Source organism: Rattus rattus, chromosome 7 (assembly GCF_011064425.1).
Source record: "Rattus rattus isolate New Zealand chromosome 7, Rrattus_CSIRO_v1, whole genome shotgun sequence".
NCBI classification, from domain to species: domain Eukaryota; kingdom Metazoa; phylum Chordata; class Mammalia; order Rodentia; family Muridae; genus Rattus; species Rattus rattus.
Window position 1 is genome coordinate 105,679,356 of NC_046160.1, and position 21,175 is coordinate 105,700,530.

The following is a 21,175-nucleotide window of genomic DNA, read 5'->3' on the forward strand; positions in this document are numbered from 1 at the left end:
ACACAACCAGTCAGGTTATCACTATGAAACAATTCTTCAAACACATGAAGGACATATAAATAGAGATGAAATACCATTTAGTAACTTCAGAGAAAATTAAAACCTCTCAGCTCTGGAGAAACAAAGGGAGATAATAGTATAATCAGTTCCAGATGGGATCTGGAAGCCCAGAAGATGGGTAAATTAGTAAGGCCTCTAGAGTATGGACCAGCAAGCACTATATTGCTGGCAACAGAAGTAGTTTTCATTGTACGAATAACTGGACACTAGTACTCAGCCAGAAGGGAGTTATAGCTCTGGTCTCACAGAATGTAGAGCCAGTCAGAGGAGCATGAAAGTTGAACGGTCTTCGGGTTGAAAGAAACTAGAAAATTAAACAAATATTGATGACCACACCATGTCCTGGTGACCTGTAGGCTCATGTTCCTTTTTTACATATCACACTGACTTTGCTTTAGGACACAGGAATTTTAAGAGCAACCACAAATTCCATTATGGTTTCCTACTTGGAGAAACAAACACTTTCAGCTCCTCTTTAGTGGTTGAAGGTTGTCATGTTGCTTCTGAGCTAAGCTGAGGAGAGTAGAAGATGGGAATGAAACCCCACCATTTAGCTTAGTTCTTAGATTGTTAGCACAGACTCTTGCAAGAATCTTTTCACAACACATACTTGTCCCCAGGTTAGTGAGCTCTTAGGATTTTCATATGAATGCAGCTGAGTTACTAATTAAATACCACAAGGCTTCACTGATGGAGGGTTACACTTTAATGTGACATTTTAGAGGACAGAAAAGACAGGGACTAAGATAATTGTTCTCTAGCTAGTTAAATGTAAAACAGCCAAGGAAAGGACTATGGTGCAGTGCCTGACTTCAATTATTTCCAGCCCAGCAGGTCTTTTAGGATGTCCTTTAGAACGGCCAGCACTATCCAATGGCTTAGGAAGCATTAGACATATTTTTTACTTCATGAAATGTAGTTGAGATAGAACAAATGGAATACTTCTTTCTAAGAGTTAATTAAAGAAATTAATGAGTTTCACTGAGTCTTTATCTGTTGCATAAAAAAACGGAGATAAGGGTACTGGGTACCTCCAATGATGGCTGTGAGATTTAATGGGAGTGTAAAATAAGTAAGCACTAGCAACCACTGTCATAATTATCATGCTTTCCCCCTTTGGCCTTATTTTAATCATACTGTTAATATTTTTTAATGTCCTTATTTGAAGGCTGGGTTATCAACAAAAGTCTGGAGAAACAAAATCCTTCATTAATTTTATTAAAGGATGTTATGTTTGCTAGGAACAGCCATAAACACCACCACAGATTGAATGTGACTAAAGCCACAGGAATTAATTTTCTCATTATTTTGAAACCCAGGTACAAAACTATGGTGTTGGTAGGTTAGTTCTTTCCTCTGAAGAAGAATCTAAGTTTTTCCATTTCCTTTGGTAGTTTCTGGTAATCTCTTGTTCTTGGTTGTAGGGTATATGGACTTGGTTTTTATAACATTTTCTCTTCTGGTTTTTCTTAACTTATGCATCTCATAAGGACATAGGTTGTTGGAGTTAATACAAAATTATATTATCTAGAAAAAATATGTTAATTGTATCAGTGAAGAGTCTTCAATGAAAGGTCCAAGACATGGATTCTGGGTATGCATTTCTTTATGGAGAATATCAATTAAAATTATATGTGTGCACCTGAACCAAATAAGTCCCAGCCAGGGCTGTGAATCAAATTGTTCTTAAAAGAAGCTAATGTTGAAAAAACCCTATAATAATATAATACAATATAATATAATATGATATAACATAATGAATATAATATAATATATATAACTAAAAATAATTCTAGAAATGAGGAGAGATAATCAACATGTGCTTTTTTATTTTTTATTATTATTAACTTGAGTATTTCTTATATACATTTCGAGTGTTATTCCCTTTCCCGGTTTCCAGGCAAACATCCCCCTCCCCCCCTCCCTTCCACTTACGGTGTTCCCTCCCAACCCCTCCCCCATTGCTGCCCTCTCCCCAACAGTCTAGTTCACTAGGGGTTCAGTCTTAGCAGGACCCAGGGCTTCCCCTTCCACTGGTGTCTTATTTAGGATATTCATTGCAACCCATGAGGTCAGAGTCCAGGGTCAGTCCATGTATAGTCTTTGGGCAGTGGCTTAGTCCCTGGAAGCTCTGGTTGGTTGGCATTGCTGTACATATGGGGTCTCGAGCTCCTTCAAGCTCTTCCAGTTCTTTCTCTGATTCCTTCAACAGGGTCCTGTTCTCAGTTCAGTGGTTTCCTGCTGGCATTCGCCTCTGTATTTGCTGTATTCTGGCTGTATCTCTCAGGAGCGATCTGCATTCACATTTTGATCATCCGTCTTGAGTTTCATTTGTTCTAGGCATCTAGGGTAATTCAAGCATTTGGGCTAATAGCCACTTGTCAATGAGTACATACCATGTGTGTTTTTCTGTGATTGGGGTACCTACCTCAAGATGATATTTTCCAGTTCCGTCCATTTGCCTACTAATTTCATAAAGTCATTGTTTTTGATAGCTGAGTAATATTCCATTGTGTAGATGTACCACATTTTCTGTATCCATTCCTCTGTTGAAGGGCATCTGGGTTCTTTCCAGCTTCTGGCTATTATAAATAAGGCTGCGATGAACATAGTGGAGCACGTGTCTTTTTTATATGTTGGGGCATCTTTTGGGTATATGCCCAGGAGAGGTATAGTTGGATCCTCAGGCAGTTCAATGTCCAATTTTCTGAGGAATCTCCAGACTGATTTCCAGAATGGTTGTACCAGTCTGCAATCCCACCAACAATGGAGGAGTGTTCCCCTTTCTCCACATCCTCGCCAGCATTTACTGTCACCTGAGTTTTTGATCTTAGCCATTCTCACTGGTGTGAGGTGAAATCTCAGGTTGTTTTGATTTGCATTTCCCTTATGACTAACGATGTTGAACATTTCTTTAGGTGTTTCTCAGCCATTCGGCATTCCTCAGCTGTGAATTCTTTGTTTAGCTCTGAACCCCATTTTTTAATAGGGTTATTTGTCTCCCTGCTGTCTAACTTCTTGAGTTCTTTGTATATTTTGGATATAAGCCCTCTATCTGTTGTAGGATTGGTAAAGATCTTTTCCCAATCTGTTGGTTGCCGTTTTGTCCTAACCACAGTGTCCTTTGCCTTACAGAAGCTTTGCAGTTTTATGAGATCCCATTTGTCGATTCTTGATCTTAGAGCATAAGCCATGGGTGTTTTGTTCAGGAAATTTTTTCCAGTGCCCATGTGTTCCAAATGCTTCCCTAGTTTTTCTTCTATTAGTTTGAGTGTATCTGGTTTGATGTGGAGGTCCTTGATCCACTTGGACTTAAGCTTTGTACAGGGTGATAAGCATGGATCGATCTGCATTCTTCTACATGTTGACCTCCAGTTGAACCAGCACCATTTGCTGAAAATCCTATCTTTTTTTCCATTGGATGGTTTTGGCCTTTGTCAAAAAATCAAGTGACCATAGGTGTGTGGGTTCATTTCTGGGTCTTCAATTCTGTTCCATTGGTCTATCTGTCTGTCTGTACCAATACCATGCAGTTTTTATCACTATTGCTCTGTAATACTGCTTGAGTTCTGGGATAGTGATTCCCCTGAAGTCCTTTTATTGTTGAGGATAGTTTTAGCTATCCTGGGTTTTTTTGTTATTCCAGATGAATTTGCAAATTGTTCTGTCTAACTCTTTGAAGAATTGGATTGGTATTTTGATGGGGATTGCATTGAATCTGTAGATCGCTTTTTGGTAGAATGGCCATTTTACTATATTAATCCTGCCAATCCATGAGCATGGGAGATCTTTCCATCTTCTGAGATCTTCTTCAATTTCTTTCTTCAGAGTCTTGAAGTTCTTATTGTACAGATCTTTCCCTTGCTTGGTTAAAAGTCACACCGAGGTACTTATATTATTTGGATCTATTATGAAGGGTGTCATTTCTAATTTCTTTCTCGGCCTGTTTCTCTTTTGTGTAGAGGAAGGCTACTGATTTATTTGAGTTAATTTTATACCCAGCCACTTTGCTGAAGTTGTTTATCAGCTTTAGTAGTTCTCTGGTGGAACTTTTGGGATCACTTAAATATACTATCATATCATCTGCAAATAGTGATATTTTTGACTTCTTCTTTTTCCGATCTGTATCCCCTTGACCTCCTTTTTGTTGTCTGATTGCTCTGGCTAGAACTTCAAGAACTATATTGAATAAGTAGGGAGAGAGTGGGCAGCCTTGTCTAGTCCCTGATTTTAGTGGGATTGCTTCAAGTTTCTTCCATTTAGTTTAATGTTAGCAACTGGTTTGTTGTATATGGCTTTTACTATGTTTAGGTATGGGCCTTGAATTCCTATTCTTTCCAGGACTTTTATCATGAAGGGTGTTGAATTTTGTCAAATGCTTTCTCAGCATCTAATGAAATGATCATGTGGTTTTGTTCTTTCAGTTTGTTTATATAATGGATCACGTTGATGGTTTTCCAGATATTAAACCATCCCTGCATGCCTGGGATGAAGCCTACTTGATCATGGTGGATGATTGTTTTGATGTGCTCTTGGATTGGTTTGCCAGAATTTTATTGAGTATTTTTGCGTCGATGTTCATAAGGGAAATTGGTCTGAAGTTCTCTTTCTTTGTTGGGTCTTTGTGTGGTTTAGGTATAAGAGTAATTGTGGCTTCATAGAAGGAATTCGGTAGTGCTCCATCCGTTTCAATTTTGTGGAATAGTTTGGATAATATTGGTACGAGGTCTTCTATGAAGGTCTGATAGAATTCTGCACTAAACTTGTCTGGACCTGGGCTCTTTTGGTTGGGAGACCTTTAATGACTGCTTCTATTTCTTAGGAGTTATGGGGGTTGTTTAACTGGTTTATCTGTTCCTGATTTAACTTCGGTACCTGGTATCTGTCTAGGAAATTGTCCATTTCCTGCAGATTTTCAAGTTTTGTTGAATATAGGCTTTTTATAGTAAGATCTGATGATTTTTTGAATTTCCTCTGAATCTGTAGTTATGTCTCCCTTTTCATTTCTGATTTTGTTAATTTGGACACACTCTCTGTGTCCTCTCGTTAGTCTGGCTAAGGGTTTATCTATCTTGTTGATTTTCTCAAAGAACCAACTTTTGGTTCTGTTGATTCTTTCTATGGTCCTTTTTGTTTCTACTTGGTTGATTTCGGCTCTGAGTTTGATTATTTCCTGCCTTCTACTCCTCCTGGGTGTATTTGCTTCTTTTTGTTCTAGAGCTTTTAGGTGTGCTGTCAAGCTGCTGACATATGCTCTTTCCTGTTTCTTTCTGCAGGCACTCAGCGCTATGAGTTTTCCTCTTAGCACAGCTTTCATTGTGTCCCATAAGTTTGGGTATGTTGTATCTTCATTTTCATTAAATTCTAAAAAGTCTTTAATTTCTTTCTTTATTTCTTCCTTGACCAGGTTATCATTGAGTAGAGCATTGTTCAATTTCCACGTATATGTGGGCATTCTTCCCTTATTGTTATTGAAGACCAGTTTTAGGCCGTGGTGGTCTGATAGCACGCATGGGATTATTTCTATCTTTCTGTACCTGTTGAGGCCCATTTTTTGACCAATTATATGGTCAATTTTGGAGAAAGTACCATGAGGAGCTGAGAAGAAGGTATATCCTTTTGCTTTAGGATAGAATGTTCTATAAATATCTGTTAAGTCCATTTGGCTCATGACTTCTCTTAGTCTGTCTATGTCTCTGTTTAATTTCTGTTTCCATGATCTGTCCATTGATGAGGGTGGGGTGTTGAAATCTCCTACTATTATTGTGTGAGGTGTAATGTGTGTTTTGAGCTTTAGTAAGGTTTCTTTTACGTATGTAGGTGCCCTTGTATTTGGGGCATAGATATTTAGGATTGAGAGTTCATCTTGGTGTATTTTTCCTTTAATGAATATGAAGTGTCCTTCCTTATCTTTTTTGATGACTTTTAGTTGAAAATTGATTTTATCTGATATTAGAATGGCTATTCCAGCTTGCTTCTTCTGACCATTTGCTTGGAAAGTTGTTTTCCAGCCTTTCATTCTGAGGTAGTGTCTGTCTTTGTCTCTGAGGTGTGTTTCCTGTAGGCAGCAGAATGCAGGGTCCTCGTTGCGTATCCAGTTTGTTAATCTATGTCTTTTTATTGGGGAGTTGAGGCCATTGATGTTGAGAGATATTAAGGAATAGTGATTATTGCTTCCGGTTGTATTCATATTTGGATTGAGGTTATGTTTGTGTGCTTTTCTTCTCTTTGTTTTGTTACCAAGACGATTAGTTTCTTGCTTCTTCTAGGGTATAGCTTGCCTCCTTATGTTGGGCTTTACCATTTATTATCCTTTGTAGTGCTGGATTTGTAGAAAGATATTGTGTAAATTTGGTTTTGTCATGGAATATCTTGGTTTCTCCATCTATGTTGATTGAGAGTTTTGCGGGATACAGTAACCTGGGCTGGCATTTGTGTTCTCTTAGGGTCTGTATGACATCAGTCCAGGATCTTCTGGCCTTCATAGTTTCTGGCGAAAAGTCTGTGTGATTCTGATAGGTCTGCCTTTATATGTTACTTGACCTTTTTCCCTTACTGCTTTTAATATTCTTTCTTTATTTTGTGCGTTTGGTGTTTTGACTATTATGTGACGGAGGTGTTTCTTTTCTGGTCCAATCTATTTGGAGTTCTGTAGGCTTCTTGTATGTCTATGGGTATCTCTTTTTTTAGGTTAGGGAAGTTTTCTTCTATGATTTTGTTGAAGATATTGACTGGTCCTTTGAGCTGGGAGTCTTCACCCTCTTCTATACCTATTATCCTTAGGTTTGATCTTCTCATTGAGTCCTGGATTTCCTGTATGTTTTGGACCAGTAGCTTTTTCCGCTTTTACATTATCTTTGACAGTTGAGTCAATGATTTCTATGGAATCTTCTGCTCCTGAGATTCTCTCTTCCATCTCTTGTATTCTGTTGGTGAAGCTTGTATCTACAGCTCCTTGTCTCTTCTTTTGGTTTTCTATATCCAGGGTTGTTTCCATGTGTTCTTTCTTGATTGCTTCTATTTCCATTTTAATTCCTTCAACTGTTTGATTGTGTTTTCCTGGAATTCTTTCAGGATTTTTGTGACTCCTCTCTATGGGCTTCTACTTGTTTATTTATGTTTTCCTGGAATTCTTTTAGGAATTTTTTGATTCCTCTCTGTAGGCTTCTACTTGTTTATTTATGTTTTCCTGTGTTTCTCTAAGGGAGTTCTTCATGTCTTTCTTGAAGTCCTCCAACATCATGATCAAATATGATTTTGAAACTAGATCTTGCTTTTCTGGTGTGTTTGGATATTCCGTGTTTGCTTTGGTGGGAGAATTGGGCTCCGATGATGCCATGTAGTCTTGGTTTCTGTTGCTTGGGTTCCTGTGCTTGCCTCTTGCCATCAGATTATCTCTAGTGTTACTTTGTTCTGCTATTTCTGACAGTGGCTAGACTGTCTTATAAGCCTGTGTTTCAGGAGTGCTGTAGACCTGTTTTCCTGTTTTCTTTCAGCCAGTTATGGGGACAGAGTGTTCTGCTTTCGGGCGTGTAGTTTTTCCTCTCTACAGGTCTTCAGCTGTTCCTGTGAGCCTGTGTCTTGAGTTCACCAGGCAAGTCGTTTGTAGCAGAAAAGTTTGTCTTACCTGTGGTCCTCAGGCTCAAGTTTGCTCGCGGGGTGTTGCCTATGAGCTCTCCACGGCCTCAGCAACCAGGAAGATCTGCGCCGCCCTTTCCGGGAGGTTCCGTGCACCAGGGTTCCAGATAGCTTTTGTTTTCCTCTGGGATCAGTACTGTGTGCAGCGTGCAGTCTCTTCTGGTTTCCCAGGCGTGTCCGCCTCTCTGAAGGTTTAGCTCTCCCTCCCACGGGATTTGGGTGCAGAGAACTGTTTACCCGGTCGGTCCCTTCAGGTTCTGGCGGTGTCTCAGACGCAGTGGATCTGCTGCCCTGGGCCCCCTCTATGGGTACCCAGAGGTCGACACAGTTTCCTCCTGGGCCAGGGATGTGGGCAGGGGTGGGCAGCGTTGGTGGTCTCCTCCGCTCTGCTGCCTCAGGAGTGCCTGCCTGACCAGGCGGCGAGAACTTCCCTCCAGGGGGCCTGGGAGCAGAGAGCTGCTGAAGGCAGGGATCCTCCGCTGGTCCGGGCAACATGTGCTTTTAAATTATAGAATCAACTGTAAAATCTTGGAGTTTTGCCTATTACCTTCACCATAGCATGCAAAAAGATATACTTAGTACAACCTAACATAATAATGTAACATATATATCAAAGACATGGTTGTTTCCACGCCTTATTTGGGAAGCCAATTTGGCCATCGTTTAGGATTGAGGTGTGTCAGAAAGCAAAATAATTGTATAATAAATAAATAATAAATTATACTGGGCTAAAAAGAAGCTAATGTTGAGACAATCTTGTTATGTAGCATAGGATGTTCTGAAATTTGCAGTCTTGCTGCTTCGTTCTCTCATGTGCTTGGTTAGGAGTTCTATCCCTCTAGCAAAGCAAGCAGGACATTTATTTTGGCTAAACTGAAGATAGTATTCAGGGCCTTGGACTTGCTAAGGAAATTCTCTGCCACTGAGTTATGGCACAGATTGTGTCAAGAACATGCTATAGAAAACATTCATAAATCAAGACAGCAGGGAGATAAGTCAATCTAAATTATGAGTCAACAGAGAATGAAAGAAAAGAGAGAGAGAGAGAGAGAGAGAGAGAGAGAGAGAGAGAGAGAAGAAGGGAGAGAGAACAAGAGTGAGAGCAAGAGAGCAGGAGAGGGAGAGCAGGAGCAGAAGAACAGGAGAGGAGAATGGGGGGAGGGAGAGGGAGAGGGAGAGGGAGGAGAGGGAGAGAGAGAACATTAAGGCAATAATCAGAATCTTAATCCTATTGAACCATAAGGCAATGCTGCCTCTTATTTTCTTATTTCCATGAGTCAGATAAAATACTTTGTATATGGGTATTATGTGTATTAATGTGCGTGTGAATGTATTTTGCCCAGTCTTGTTTAAGGCGACTTTCTTGTAATGCTTGAAAGAATATTGAATCATAAAACTATGAGTGTTAGTGGATTGTAATTCTGTCTTTCATCAGATCTTCATAGGACATGGAAGTGTCCTAGGAAGGGCATAGGATGGGTACTAGGAAAGGACTCTCTGATTTCTGCTTCCTTCATTGAAATTGATTTTGGAGAAGACTTTTTGGCCCTATCACATCACATTGACATTGTCAACTTACCTGACTCCTCTCTAGAATGCTTAAAACCATGAAATATTGTATAATATCCTTTTGACTGTATTTTATTTTATTTTATTTTTTTAAAGCACCCTATGAGATAAGTTATATTATCCTCATTTTTAGATAGAAATGAGGCACAAAAGTTGATGTTATCAAATGCCTTACAATTAGCAAGTACTTGTGCTAGGCAATGAATATCTTCCTCATTGTGGTATCCCAGGGGATCATCAGAAGCTTGGCGTGTAAAAAGAAAAAAAGAAGAGTTATCAAAGTGTATTCCTTAATGATCAACATTAGCATCACTGACGTGGGGCTGGGGGGAAGAGTTGTCCCATTAGAAACATGAATTGTGAAACTCTAATAGAACTCTGCTCATTCAATAAGTCTGATGTAGGAAAACTTGAGGATCACTAAGTTGAAAACCAATGACGACATTGAACACAGGTAAGAGCAGTGTGGGTAGGAGTAGTGTGTGTGTGTGTGTGTGTGTGTGTGTGTGTGTGTGTGTGCGCGTGCGTGTGTGATTGATTTTTTTTAACGCTAGAGTAGCAGAGAATATCTAAATCTTTTCTTCTCCTTTGGGTGAGCTTACCTGTTGCTAAGTTGTCCTTTTATGGTACGTGGAACTTAGGACCCATTTGTTGTACTTATAATATAAGCTCAGACACAAAGAAAACAGCAACTTTTTGTCTTTCATAGCATATAGAACTTCCATTGCGTCTTGCACTCATGGTCCTGAGTGTCGTTACTGGTGTCTCTCAGCATGCCCTTAAAGTACCAAATTGCCAGTTAAAAAAAAAAATCATCTTTTCACACCATTTAGCCCATTGCTTACCTAATGGCACATATAATGTGGTGAAATTGCCACCTGGTGGTTGAGATGTGGGACCATTCCCAGGAGCATAATTACACAGGCTGTTATTTAATATTTTAACTGTACCTACTCCAAAGGCATGCTTGTCGAGTTAGTTAATGTTATGACAAGCTATTGATTGGAACTGAGATTTTTGACACTTTTAAAATGCCAGAAAAGTGAGTTACTAGATTTCGGAGGAAAAGCCAGCCACCTGACTTTAGAGAAGTATTTATTTTAGATACAGGCACATAACAGAGTAAAATGTTAGTGAAGGATGAAAAAAACAGAGCTCAAATTTAAAACATTCGATACATTTATATTGAAAATAATATAAAATGATGTTATACTATGCAGATATAATTTTCCATGTGGCGGAAAATATAAGTATGAAGCTAAATGTTTCACTTTAACAAGATTAAAAATATGTATTTCTAGGAAATAGGATGATTTTAGTCTTTTATACACAGTACTTTTCTATGGAGAATTAAAATAATACATTAATCAGGAAAGAATAGGTCTTGGATCAAAAATAATGTAGGTGCCAATGACGTTAACAAAGCCAATAACAAAGGTGAATCTCTGCTTCACTCTAAATGTCCAGTGAATTTGGTAGACAATGGTGTTCCAAGTAGCAGCTGTTCCCTGAAACACATGCTACCAGATGCGCTAACAATTGGATATGAGAGAAGGAAGGTTCTCGAATGTCCTCGAGATGTGCTCCACCTCACATCCCTCCAAACTTCAGATTTCTATTCAATCTCTTGGTCCTCTGGTCCTCTCTTCTGTCTGCCACCCCATCCCCCACCCCGTCTCCTCTCCCACCCCCTCCACCTCCTATAACTATTTAATTCTCCTAAGTGAGATTCAATCTTTATCTCTTGAGCCTTCCTTTTTGTTTTGTTTTTCACATATGTAGATTGTAGTGTAGATATCCTGTACTTTATTGTTAATATCTACTTATGAGTACATACCATGCATACCCTTTTGGGTCTGTGTTGCCTCATTCAGCCTGATATTAAGTTCCATCCATTTGCCTGAAAAATTCATGGTATCTTTGTTGTTAATGGCTGAATAGTATTCCACTTTGTAGATGTACCACCGTTTCTCTATTCATTCTTCAGTTGAGGGGCATCTAGATTGTTTCCAGTTTCTGACTATTACAAATAAAGCTGCTACAAACATATTTGAGAAAGTGACCCTGTGGTATAGTGGAGGATCTTCTGGCTCTATGCCTAGGAGTGATATAGCTGGGTCTTGATGTAGAACTATTCTCAGTTTTCTGAGAAAACTACAAAATTGATTTGGAAGGTGGTTGTACACATTTGCACTCCCACCAGCAATTGAGAAGGGTTCCCATTGCCTACACTCTTGCCAGCATTTGCCATCACTTGAGATTTTGATCTTAGTGATCAGAGTTGTTTTGACTTGCATTTCCATGATGACTAAGGTCATTGAATATTTCTTTAAGTGCTTCTTGGGCATTTGAGAGTCCTCTGCTGAGAATTCTTTGTTTAGCTTTGTATCCCATTTTTAATTGGGTTAATTGGGTTGTTAGTGTACAGCTTCTTGAGTTCTTCATCAATTTTGGATATTAGCCCTCTGTCAGATATAGGGTTGGTGAAGATGCTTTCTCAATATGAGGCTTCTGTTTTGTCCTAATGAAAGTGGCCTTCATCTTACAGAAGCTTTTCAGTTTCATGAGGTCCCATTAACCCCTTGTTGATGTTAGAGCCTGAGCCATTGATTTTCTGTTCAGGAAGTTGTCTCCTGTACCAATTAGTTCAAGGCTAATTCCCATGTTTTGTTCTATTAGATTTAGTGTATGAGGTTTTTCATTGAGGTCTTTGATCTACTTGGACTTGAGTTTTGTACAGGATGATAGAAATGGATCTATTTGAGCTTTTCTACATGCAGACTTCCAGTTAGACCCTCACTGTTGAAGGTGCTTTCCTTTTGTCATTGTATGATTTTGCCTTCTTTGTAAAAATTTAAGTGTGCATAGGTATGTAGGTTTAATTAACATTCTTTGATTCTATTTTATTCATCAACCTGTCTGTTCCTTTACCAATACCATGCAGTTTTATTACCACTGTTCTGTAGTATAGTTTGTAGTCAGAGACGGGGATACCTCCAGAAGTTCTTTAATTGTTCATGATTGTTTTGGAGATCCTGGGATTTTGTTTCTTTGTTTGTTTTTATTTCTGTTTCTGTTTTTCCATGTGAAGTTGAGAATTGTTCTTTCAAGGTAGGCAGAGAATTGTGTTGGATTTTGAAGGGAATTGTATTCTATCTTTAGATTGTTTTCGGTAGGATGGCCATTTTTACTATTTTTATCCTACTGATCTAGGAACATGGGAGTTCTTTCCATCATTTGATATCTTCCTTAATTTCTTTCCTCAGGATTTGAAGTTCTTTTCCTATAGATCTTTCACCTGTTTGGGTAGAGAGGCACCAAGATATACTATTCATGACTCTTTTAGAGGGCAGTGTTTCCTTAATTTCTTTCTTGGCCTGTTTAGCATTTGTATAAAGGAAGGCCACTGATTTTTTTTTTTTTAGTTAATTTTGTATCCAGTCACTTTGCTGAAGGTATTTATTATTTGTAGGTGTTCTTTGGTAGACTTTTTGGAGTTGCTTATATATATCATCATATCATCTGCACATAATCATTCTTTGACTTCTTCCTTTTCAATTCGTATCCACTTGATCAACTAACATAAGAATAACAGGCGTACAAGAAGGCAAAGAGTCACAGCTGTCAGGTCCAGAAATCACTTTAAACAAAATGATACAAGAGAACAAGCCCAACTAAAGAAAGTGATGCCTATAAACATATAAAAAATAGTAGTCAAAACACAAAACGTACAAAACAAAGAATATTAAAATGGCAAGGAGTAAAGGCCAGGTAACATACAAAGTCAGACTGATCAGAATTACACTGGACTTCTCAACAGAGACTCTAAAATCTAGAAGGGTCTGGACAGATATCTTCTAAGCTCTGAAATACCACAGATGCCCACCTTCCTCTGTTCAGGCCTGTGGATGTCATGTGACCAGTTGTTTTGAGTTCCTGCTTTCTCCATGTCTCCTCAGTGATGGACAATAACCTGCAAATGAAAGGGAAACCCTTTCTTCCCTAGGTTGTTTTTTGTGTCAAGGTAGTTTATCAGAGTATTAGAAACAATACTATCATTTTATATGAACATCTATACATTATTGGGTGTGTCTACTGAAAGTTTCTTCAGACTAATTTCAAAATACGGACTATAGTATTTAGTAGTAAGAAAAATACTAAAACCAAACTTTTTTGTATTATAGAATAATATTTTTCTTCCTATATGAGGATGCTAGAATTCTAAAACTTTCTTAGACTTGATACTCATGAATCGTTCATTCAAAATTCTGTTCTTTCTATGAATGAGACATTTTTTTATAAGGAAGTAGTGAATAGCAATCATGTTTAAAAGAAATATAATTTGAGTAATTGAAGACCTTTTGAATTTTCAAATCTGTATTTCTTATAGATTATGTCAGGCTTTGGCAACTCCCATTCCATACCTCTTCTCCTCCAATCTCTGGGCCAGGTCTCGCTGGCAAACAAGTGTTGGTTGTTAAATCCCCCACCCATCATATGTCGAAGGAAGAAGAAGAACATGGGGAGGGGGTAGTATCATTTGGACATGTGTGTTTCTTTTGCTTGATGAGAAGGTCTAGTTCCAGAGAGATAAAGGACTGTTGTAAAGAGTTTACCAAAAAGGAAGAAAATATGGTCTGTGACAGGGTGGCTGTATTGAGTTCTTAAGAACTGTCAGAGGCCCATTATACAATTAAGTCTAGTAAATGAGAAGATGAGAGAGAATAGTTTCCCAGAGGTTTGCGATGGCTATGAACACCTGGGAAAAGACAGAAATAGAGAAGAATGTTTCAGTCAGCCTAGCTGGAAGCAATTCATAAGAAGCACTGATCAGCTGAACTCCAAGTATTTATTGTTGATATTTTGAAATTAGTCATTTTAATACCCATAACATGTCCTAGATGGTTTTTCTTCATCACACAGCCTTTTACCTGTGTGTGTCTTATTTCTACTACATGATTATAAATTACCATGTGGCATACACTACAGCTACCTTTCTTTGTCTCCCTACCAGTGAAGACATGACACGGTTCCGACACTAGTTGTGCTGTTCACTATGCTGTGTGGTGAGAGAGATTACTTGATTTTTCTAAATTGCAATTTCCTCTACATTATACGAGACAAATAATACTTGTACTGTAACATTTTAGAGAGGTTTAATGCTATGTAAAATTCAAAATGTCAGTTATTACCTTCCTTGCTCACAGTGGGTGATCAATCATATTGGATAGTAAGTATAATACACTAATAGTACAGATTAGTATAATATATAGTACATAATATTACACAAATGTAATATATACATCCTCTATATGTTGAAATAAAAGATGAAAAAACAATAAAAGATGGAGCCACTTGTATATTATAAGCTTTCATAACTTGCTAAAAATTCTGAAAGCTTGCTATATATATATTAAAGTACTTTATATTCATGTATGTATTTAATCTACACATGGAAACACTCTGTGTGGGGCGGTCCCGAGTCAGTTCACCAGGCCTGTACTGTAACCTCACGTTCTGAGATTTAGCTGGGTGTTCACCTTTGTGAAGTTCCTTTCTGTTCTTTGTGTGAGAAAACTAACAGGGTAGTCCATAGCTAGACTAGGGCACGTTGATCAAACAGGCTGCAGGGAGCTAGCTTTCATTAATGAAGAAGGCAACAAGGCGCTTCGTCGATGTGACCTAATGTAGATTTTTCACTTCCAAGTGTGATTGCTACAAGATCCTTCCTAATTGATTGCCAAATCTGAATGCGGAGAGAACAATGATCTGTCAGTAATTTCATCTAAGCTCTTCACAGACTGGAGCACCCCTTTTCTCACTGAGTTCTTTCTGTTCTGGGAAGGGAATGAAGCAGCCAGAGAGGGAGGGCAGAGCCCGTTTGCATGCAGTGCAGGCAGGCAGATCAATCAGACTCATGTGAGGTGTCTTAATCAGAGGCCTGGGGTTCACTGCAGTGGTGGCTGAGCCTTACTTCCTTGCCAATGGCGTCCTCTGTTTAGAGACACTATTGATTGCTTCTGTCCCCTTCCCTTTGAGGAGAGTTTCCGGCTGCAAGGAGATGTCAGGAGAAGGGCAAGGAGAGAAGTGCTTTGTTAACCGTGCATGGGATTTGGAGCAAGACTTTAATTCGCCAAGCAGCAGATGCAGTACCACTCAGTGCAGACTCTTTAAACTGGTGATGAGAGGAGATATATGATCCGGAGTGCTGAGCCAAGGATGCTAGCAGAGGGTGGAGGGGAGTGATTCAGTGAGTGGATCAGAAGTGGATTTGGTTTAGACAAGAAGACAGCAGGCGAGAGCTCTGAGGCTCTGAGTGGGGTCATGCTGAGTACATTAATTCTGCCTTGAAGACACAGAAGTTTCTGGTTAAAGTATCTCTTTTTTTCCTAGGGAAATGTAAAATTTAGAAATCAGTCAAGGACCAGGAATATAATGAATCTATATGCAGCCTCTGCATAGAAATCATTTATGTTTGAGGACATTGGTGAGTAAGCAAGAGCATCCCTAGAAATTGCAGAGGAAATCTAAACTATTTCCAACATATGGAATTAGGAGTGAAAGATACAGAACTTAATTATTCTTGATTTAGGGTTTCCTATGAGGATGAATAATTGAATACAATCAAGACAGTTTTTCTTCAGGCCAGGGGAATGATGCTGAGGGCGAGACACAGTAGGAGGGTGGCAAACCATTTGAGATCATAAATGAGGAGGTAACATAATTTTGTGCATTGAATAATCATAGAAAAAGAAGACGCGATTCTTTACTGTCTTAAGTTCCTAAGATGTATCTCTTGTATATCTATCTATTTATCTATCTTTATCTATCTATCTATCTATCTATCTATCTATCTATCTATCTATCTATCACCTATTACACCACACACACACACACACACACACACACACACACACACACACACACACACACAGTCAAGCAAAGAGACCCTTAAGCAAAAAGCTGTGAGAGAAATGAAAAAGGATTATCAATACAGACAAGGATGAGCTCAAAATTATAGGACAACTATGTAGTACTTATTGATTGGAGTTAGTTTTCAAATAGGTATTATTGGAATAATAGGTGTGTAGGCTATTTTATTTCTCATCTCACAAAAGCGGCATTTATTTCCTCTTGTCTATGCCTCCTGTATGCTGGGAAGGTTGGTCCCTGTCAGGCGTGCCAAGAAGTTCAGGTAGCCCCTCATTCTTTCTTACCTGTTGAGTGTGGTAGAAATCTTCCTGTTGCTTATCATTGATTGAATACCTTACATCTGCTTTCATTTTTTCAATCTTGTCCATCAGCACGTTTGACTGAGCCTCCTCAGGTGAATTCTATCTACTGTTATAATCCAGCATCTATTTGCCATAGGTTCTAAAAGAAAACAGGAAAGGGTTTTTCCCACTAATATAGAAAGGCAAATGCACTCATTCTTTTAAGATGTTAACAAGTTTTATACGGAGTATCCTCAGACCTGATATGACACAGTTTTTAATAGACCCCAAAGATATTTAGATCTTTCACTCTGAGATTTATGAGTACTTGTGACAAAGGAGATATGATAGTTTTGATTTAGCTAAAGATCTTGTTGAGGGATTGGGGGATTACTTTGGATTACCTTGGTAAGATTAGATGCCAGCACAAGTATCCTCAGAAGAGGCGAAGGGAAGAATTGTTATAGCTGCAGGCAATGTGAATGTTGGCTGCATATTGTGTTATTGTAGTTTGAGTTTCGATGATCCATCATAGAATCAAATTTTGAATGTTTGGTCCCTAGCTATGGAGTTTGAGGAAATGGATATTTGGCTAGGGTACCACCTGAGGGTTAGTTACTAGAATGGGCCTTTGATGATATTCTGGCCCCTTGTCTGCTTCCTGACTCCATGGTTCATGCTTCCACTCCTTGATTTACCTGCAGTAGTGATCTACAATCTTCTGAGCCCATGGGGCAAAATGAATGTTTCTTCCTTTAAGTCATAATGTTAGGTATTTGGCCACAGTGATCAAGGTAATAAAGACATCCACATTGTAAGTATTGCAGGGATAAAAACCTGGGAAAGCAAGGAAAGGGAATATTCCCAGGGAGCCTTATGACAGCACCTTGATTTTGGCTCAGCAAAACGGCTTTCAACTTTTATGCCTATAAAAGAATGAATGTGTGTTATTTTAAGCCACCAGTTTTCTGGCATGTTATGTTATTACAGCAACCACAGGAATCCTGCTGCGACTACACAGGTGCATGGCTCTGCTTTCCTGTCATTAATTGAGAACCCAGGTTTAAGTTACCACATCCCTTCTGGGATACATGAATGTGAACCCAGATTGAAATGAATGGATGCAGTCACAATGACTATTCCATTGCATAACTTCTCGGAGAGGTAACTCTTCTGTGACCAGAAGATTTGTCAAAGTGAACCATCCATATTCTCCCTACAGGTAGACAGACCCAGGCACCCATACCGTATCGGTATGCTCATTACTATGCCAAAAAATTAAATTTTGCAACATAGGTGAGAATCTTTAATGCTTTCTCAAGCTGTGTATTTTCTTCCTGTTAGCAGAGAAATCAGAACAGAGCAATCCAAACTGAAGGTTGTGGGACAGTGACTGTGGAGCAGGGCAGTTAGACGAATTGCTTGCTGAATGCCAAGAGGAAAGGATATCCTGAGCAAGCCTTTGATGGATCAGTTCGAGTTCATTTGGTTAGAATTCTATTGCCCTCCTTCTCTGAACAGAAGGCCTTGCCACTGGGATTAAGATAGCTGTGTGTTAACTCGTAATGATGGATGATAGGTGTAGACTGAACTCCTGTGATTCTTTTAAAAATGGAAGTATTTCTATTTATAACTTTAGAATTTTATACATGTATATAACGTCATTTGATCATAGTCATTTCATACCTATTTCCCACTCTAATTCCTCCTGAGTTGCAATGGTCCTATCCTAACCATGCATGCTTGGTGTTTTTCTGCCTTCTTCCCTCCCTCCCTTCCTCCCTCCCTCCCTTTCTCCCTCCCTCTTTTTCTCCCTTCCTCCTTTCCTCCCTCCCTCCTTTTCTTTTCTACTGAGTCTCCCTAGTATTTTCAATATGTTTGTGGGCATGTGTTTATCCATTTGATCATGGTAAACTATGGCTATACTCTTAAAGAAAACTCACATTCCCTCCTCTAATAATGATCAACTGTCAGTAGCTCCTCAGCTAGAGGTGGAGTCATACGTGTTCCTCTGTCACCATATTGGTCTATTGATTGGTTTGAACATGTACAGATCTTACTCAGGCAACTGCAGCTGCTATGAATTCATAATTTCAATAGTCCTGTCATACCCAGAAGGTCCCGATTTACTCCAGCCCTCTCCAACTAGCGGTTACAGTTCTTTTGTCTTTCCTTTTTCAGTGGTTCCATACTATGATAGTTGGGGTTATACAAATAGCTCTTCTATATCTTAGCACTTTCCTGATGTGCTCTTTTTTCTGCACTTTGAGCAATTGTGAGTTTTGTATTAACCATCTTTTCTAAGATGAGGATGAGAACTGTTGATCAAAGGGTACATAGATGTCCACTCAAATGAATGCTTTGCCATGGAGCTATACCCCAGTCTAGAGATGCCAATTTTGAACATATACTTTGACATTATTAGCAACATAATAGTAGCTGGTCAGGTTTAGAGAGCAGTCAAGGAATGAGTTTTCTGTGGAGCAGACCTTAAATCCATACAGAAAGTGATAAATTTTCCCTCACAAAATTCACACCAGCATTGCACTCAGAGACATATCTTGCCAGCCTGGTTGTTACTTGAGGCAGTAGAGTTCATAGATGGGTTGTGATATCTTATTCTTTACCATCCCTTCAACTTTTATGGGGATACATGTATACTTTTATTCTACTTAGAATTGAACCTTGCTGGCTTAAGAACCATTGGGTTTTCTTAAAGTATTTGTTTCCTATTTACTTAGGTATTTATATAATTAAACGAACAGAGCTGTTTTGGGCACATGGACATAATCTCAGCACTGAGGGGTCTGAGACAAGAGGATCGTCAGAGTTCAAAATTCGAGACCACTCTCTGCAATATTCCAAGGTTTCATCTCAAAAAGGAAGGTAAAAGGTAACTATGTTTTCTTTTCATGTGAGTGGTGAAGGAAACAAATCCTGTTTCCAATGGAGTAATTTATACAAAGGACATAACTTTGATCCACATAGATGGCAGTCAATAGATGAAATTTTGTATTCTCATTTCTCCAAGTATCTGGAGTGTGGGAAAGACATGTCAGAGGCTAAAATTCTGAATCATCCTCTGACAATCAGACATATCCAGGAAGCAGAAAAATCCAGCACTGGAAGCTCTGTTCCTCTGTTCTTTTGATGAAACATATATTGTTCATGAAAGAATACTGTTTGTTCTTTTTCATTTTACTCTGATCTAATGATGGAAACACTTTCAGACAGGGGTGAGATTACATTATTCCGGAGACCTGTGAAATTCTCAGCAGGCAAACAGATCTGTAAAACAATGTCTCCACCTCACAGATTGATGTATTGTAGAGGATGAAAATTCGATGATAAACATATTTGATTTGCTCAGACATCGGGTAGCAGATCACCGTGTATCTCATGGCTTTATCTATTCCACTACCAGTCACCTGCATTTTTAATACTTAGAATTTACCAGCCTTAAATAAGTCTTTTCCCTGTACTTATTCTCTAACCTGCTTTCACTAGACATTTTTAGTGATGTAGTGAATTTTGATGTCCTAGAAATATTATACCATACACTGATACAATGAAGAAACAATAAGTATCTTTTGTATTTTGTTTTTTAAATTAGACAGGAATAAATGTATTTTAGCGCTGTAGTAAACCCTCAGCACTGTTATAGGTGTCTATAGCAATTCACTAGGTAGAGAGGCAATATCTATTTGGTGTCACATAGATACAGAAAATAGGGAACAATGATAATGAAAAGCAAACAAATAGAAATATTTGTCACCTCTTAGAGTTTTTAGAAGGTAGTTAATGGAGCTTTCCTTTATCCTAATACTTTCCTCAAATATGATGATTATTTTTCCGTTCATCTTCATTTATTAGTTTAAGACAATCTTCTTCAGGCAGAGTAAAAGCTGGGGGGTGAACTTTTAATCATTATATATTTTATTTTTGAGTCATGGTCTTGCCCTGTATATCAAACTAGCCTCAAATTTACAATCTTCTTCCTTTTGCTTCTAGAATACTGAGATTATAGGACTATGCTGTTATACCCCACTGGAAGTCTTTGGTAATCTCATTCAATCAACTAGACAATTCAACCTTTCTTCTTCTGTTCCTCTAGCCATGAAACCTCAAAAGTTTCCCATATATAGGAATGGAATATATACACATACATGTATATGCACGTGCACATGTGCATGTACATACATGTATACATATATACTCACACACATTAGAATAGGAATGTAAATTACATATAGGTTATGGGATTTATGGAATTTATGGAATGATACCTGCTTATAAATTCTAATGCGGTTATCTCTGAGCTGTACAACTTTAAAAAATTACTGAGCTATAATACTGACATGAGACTGACAAAGAGAATCTCTCAAGAGCTAGTGATTATTCTTCACTGCTGAGTGCAAAAATCCAAGTATCATTATATTAACATATAAGCATATAAAATGCTTAATAAAGGATAACCCCTGATGTTGCTCCTATCAAAGGCAATAAAGCTTAGCCTTCATAACCACAGGCCTTTTAGATTTAAATGCCATCATAATCTGCTTCCTTGTTTTACCTATTAATTTATTCCCTTAAAGATTTAGTAAACAGTTCTGATTGTTTATTGAGTTTTTTTTTTCAGAAACTTCCATGAGACATCAAATGGTTAAATGCGGAAGACTCACAAGGGAGAGAAA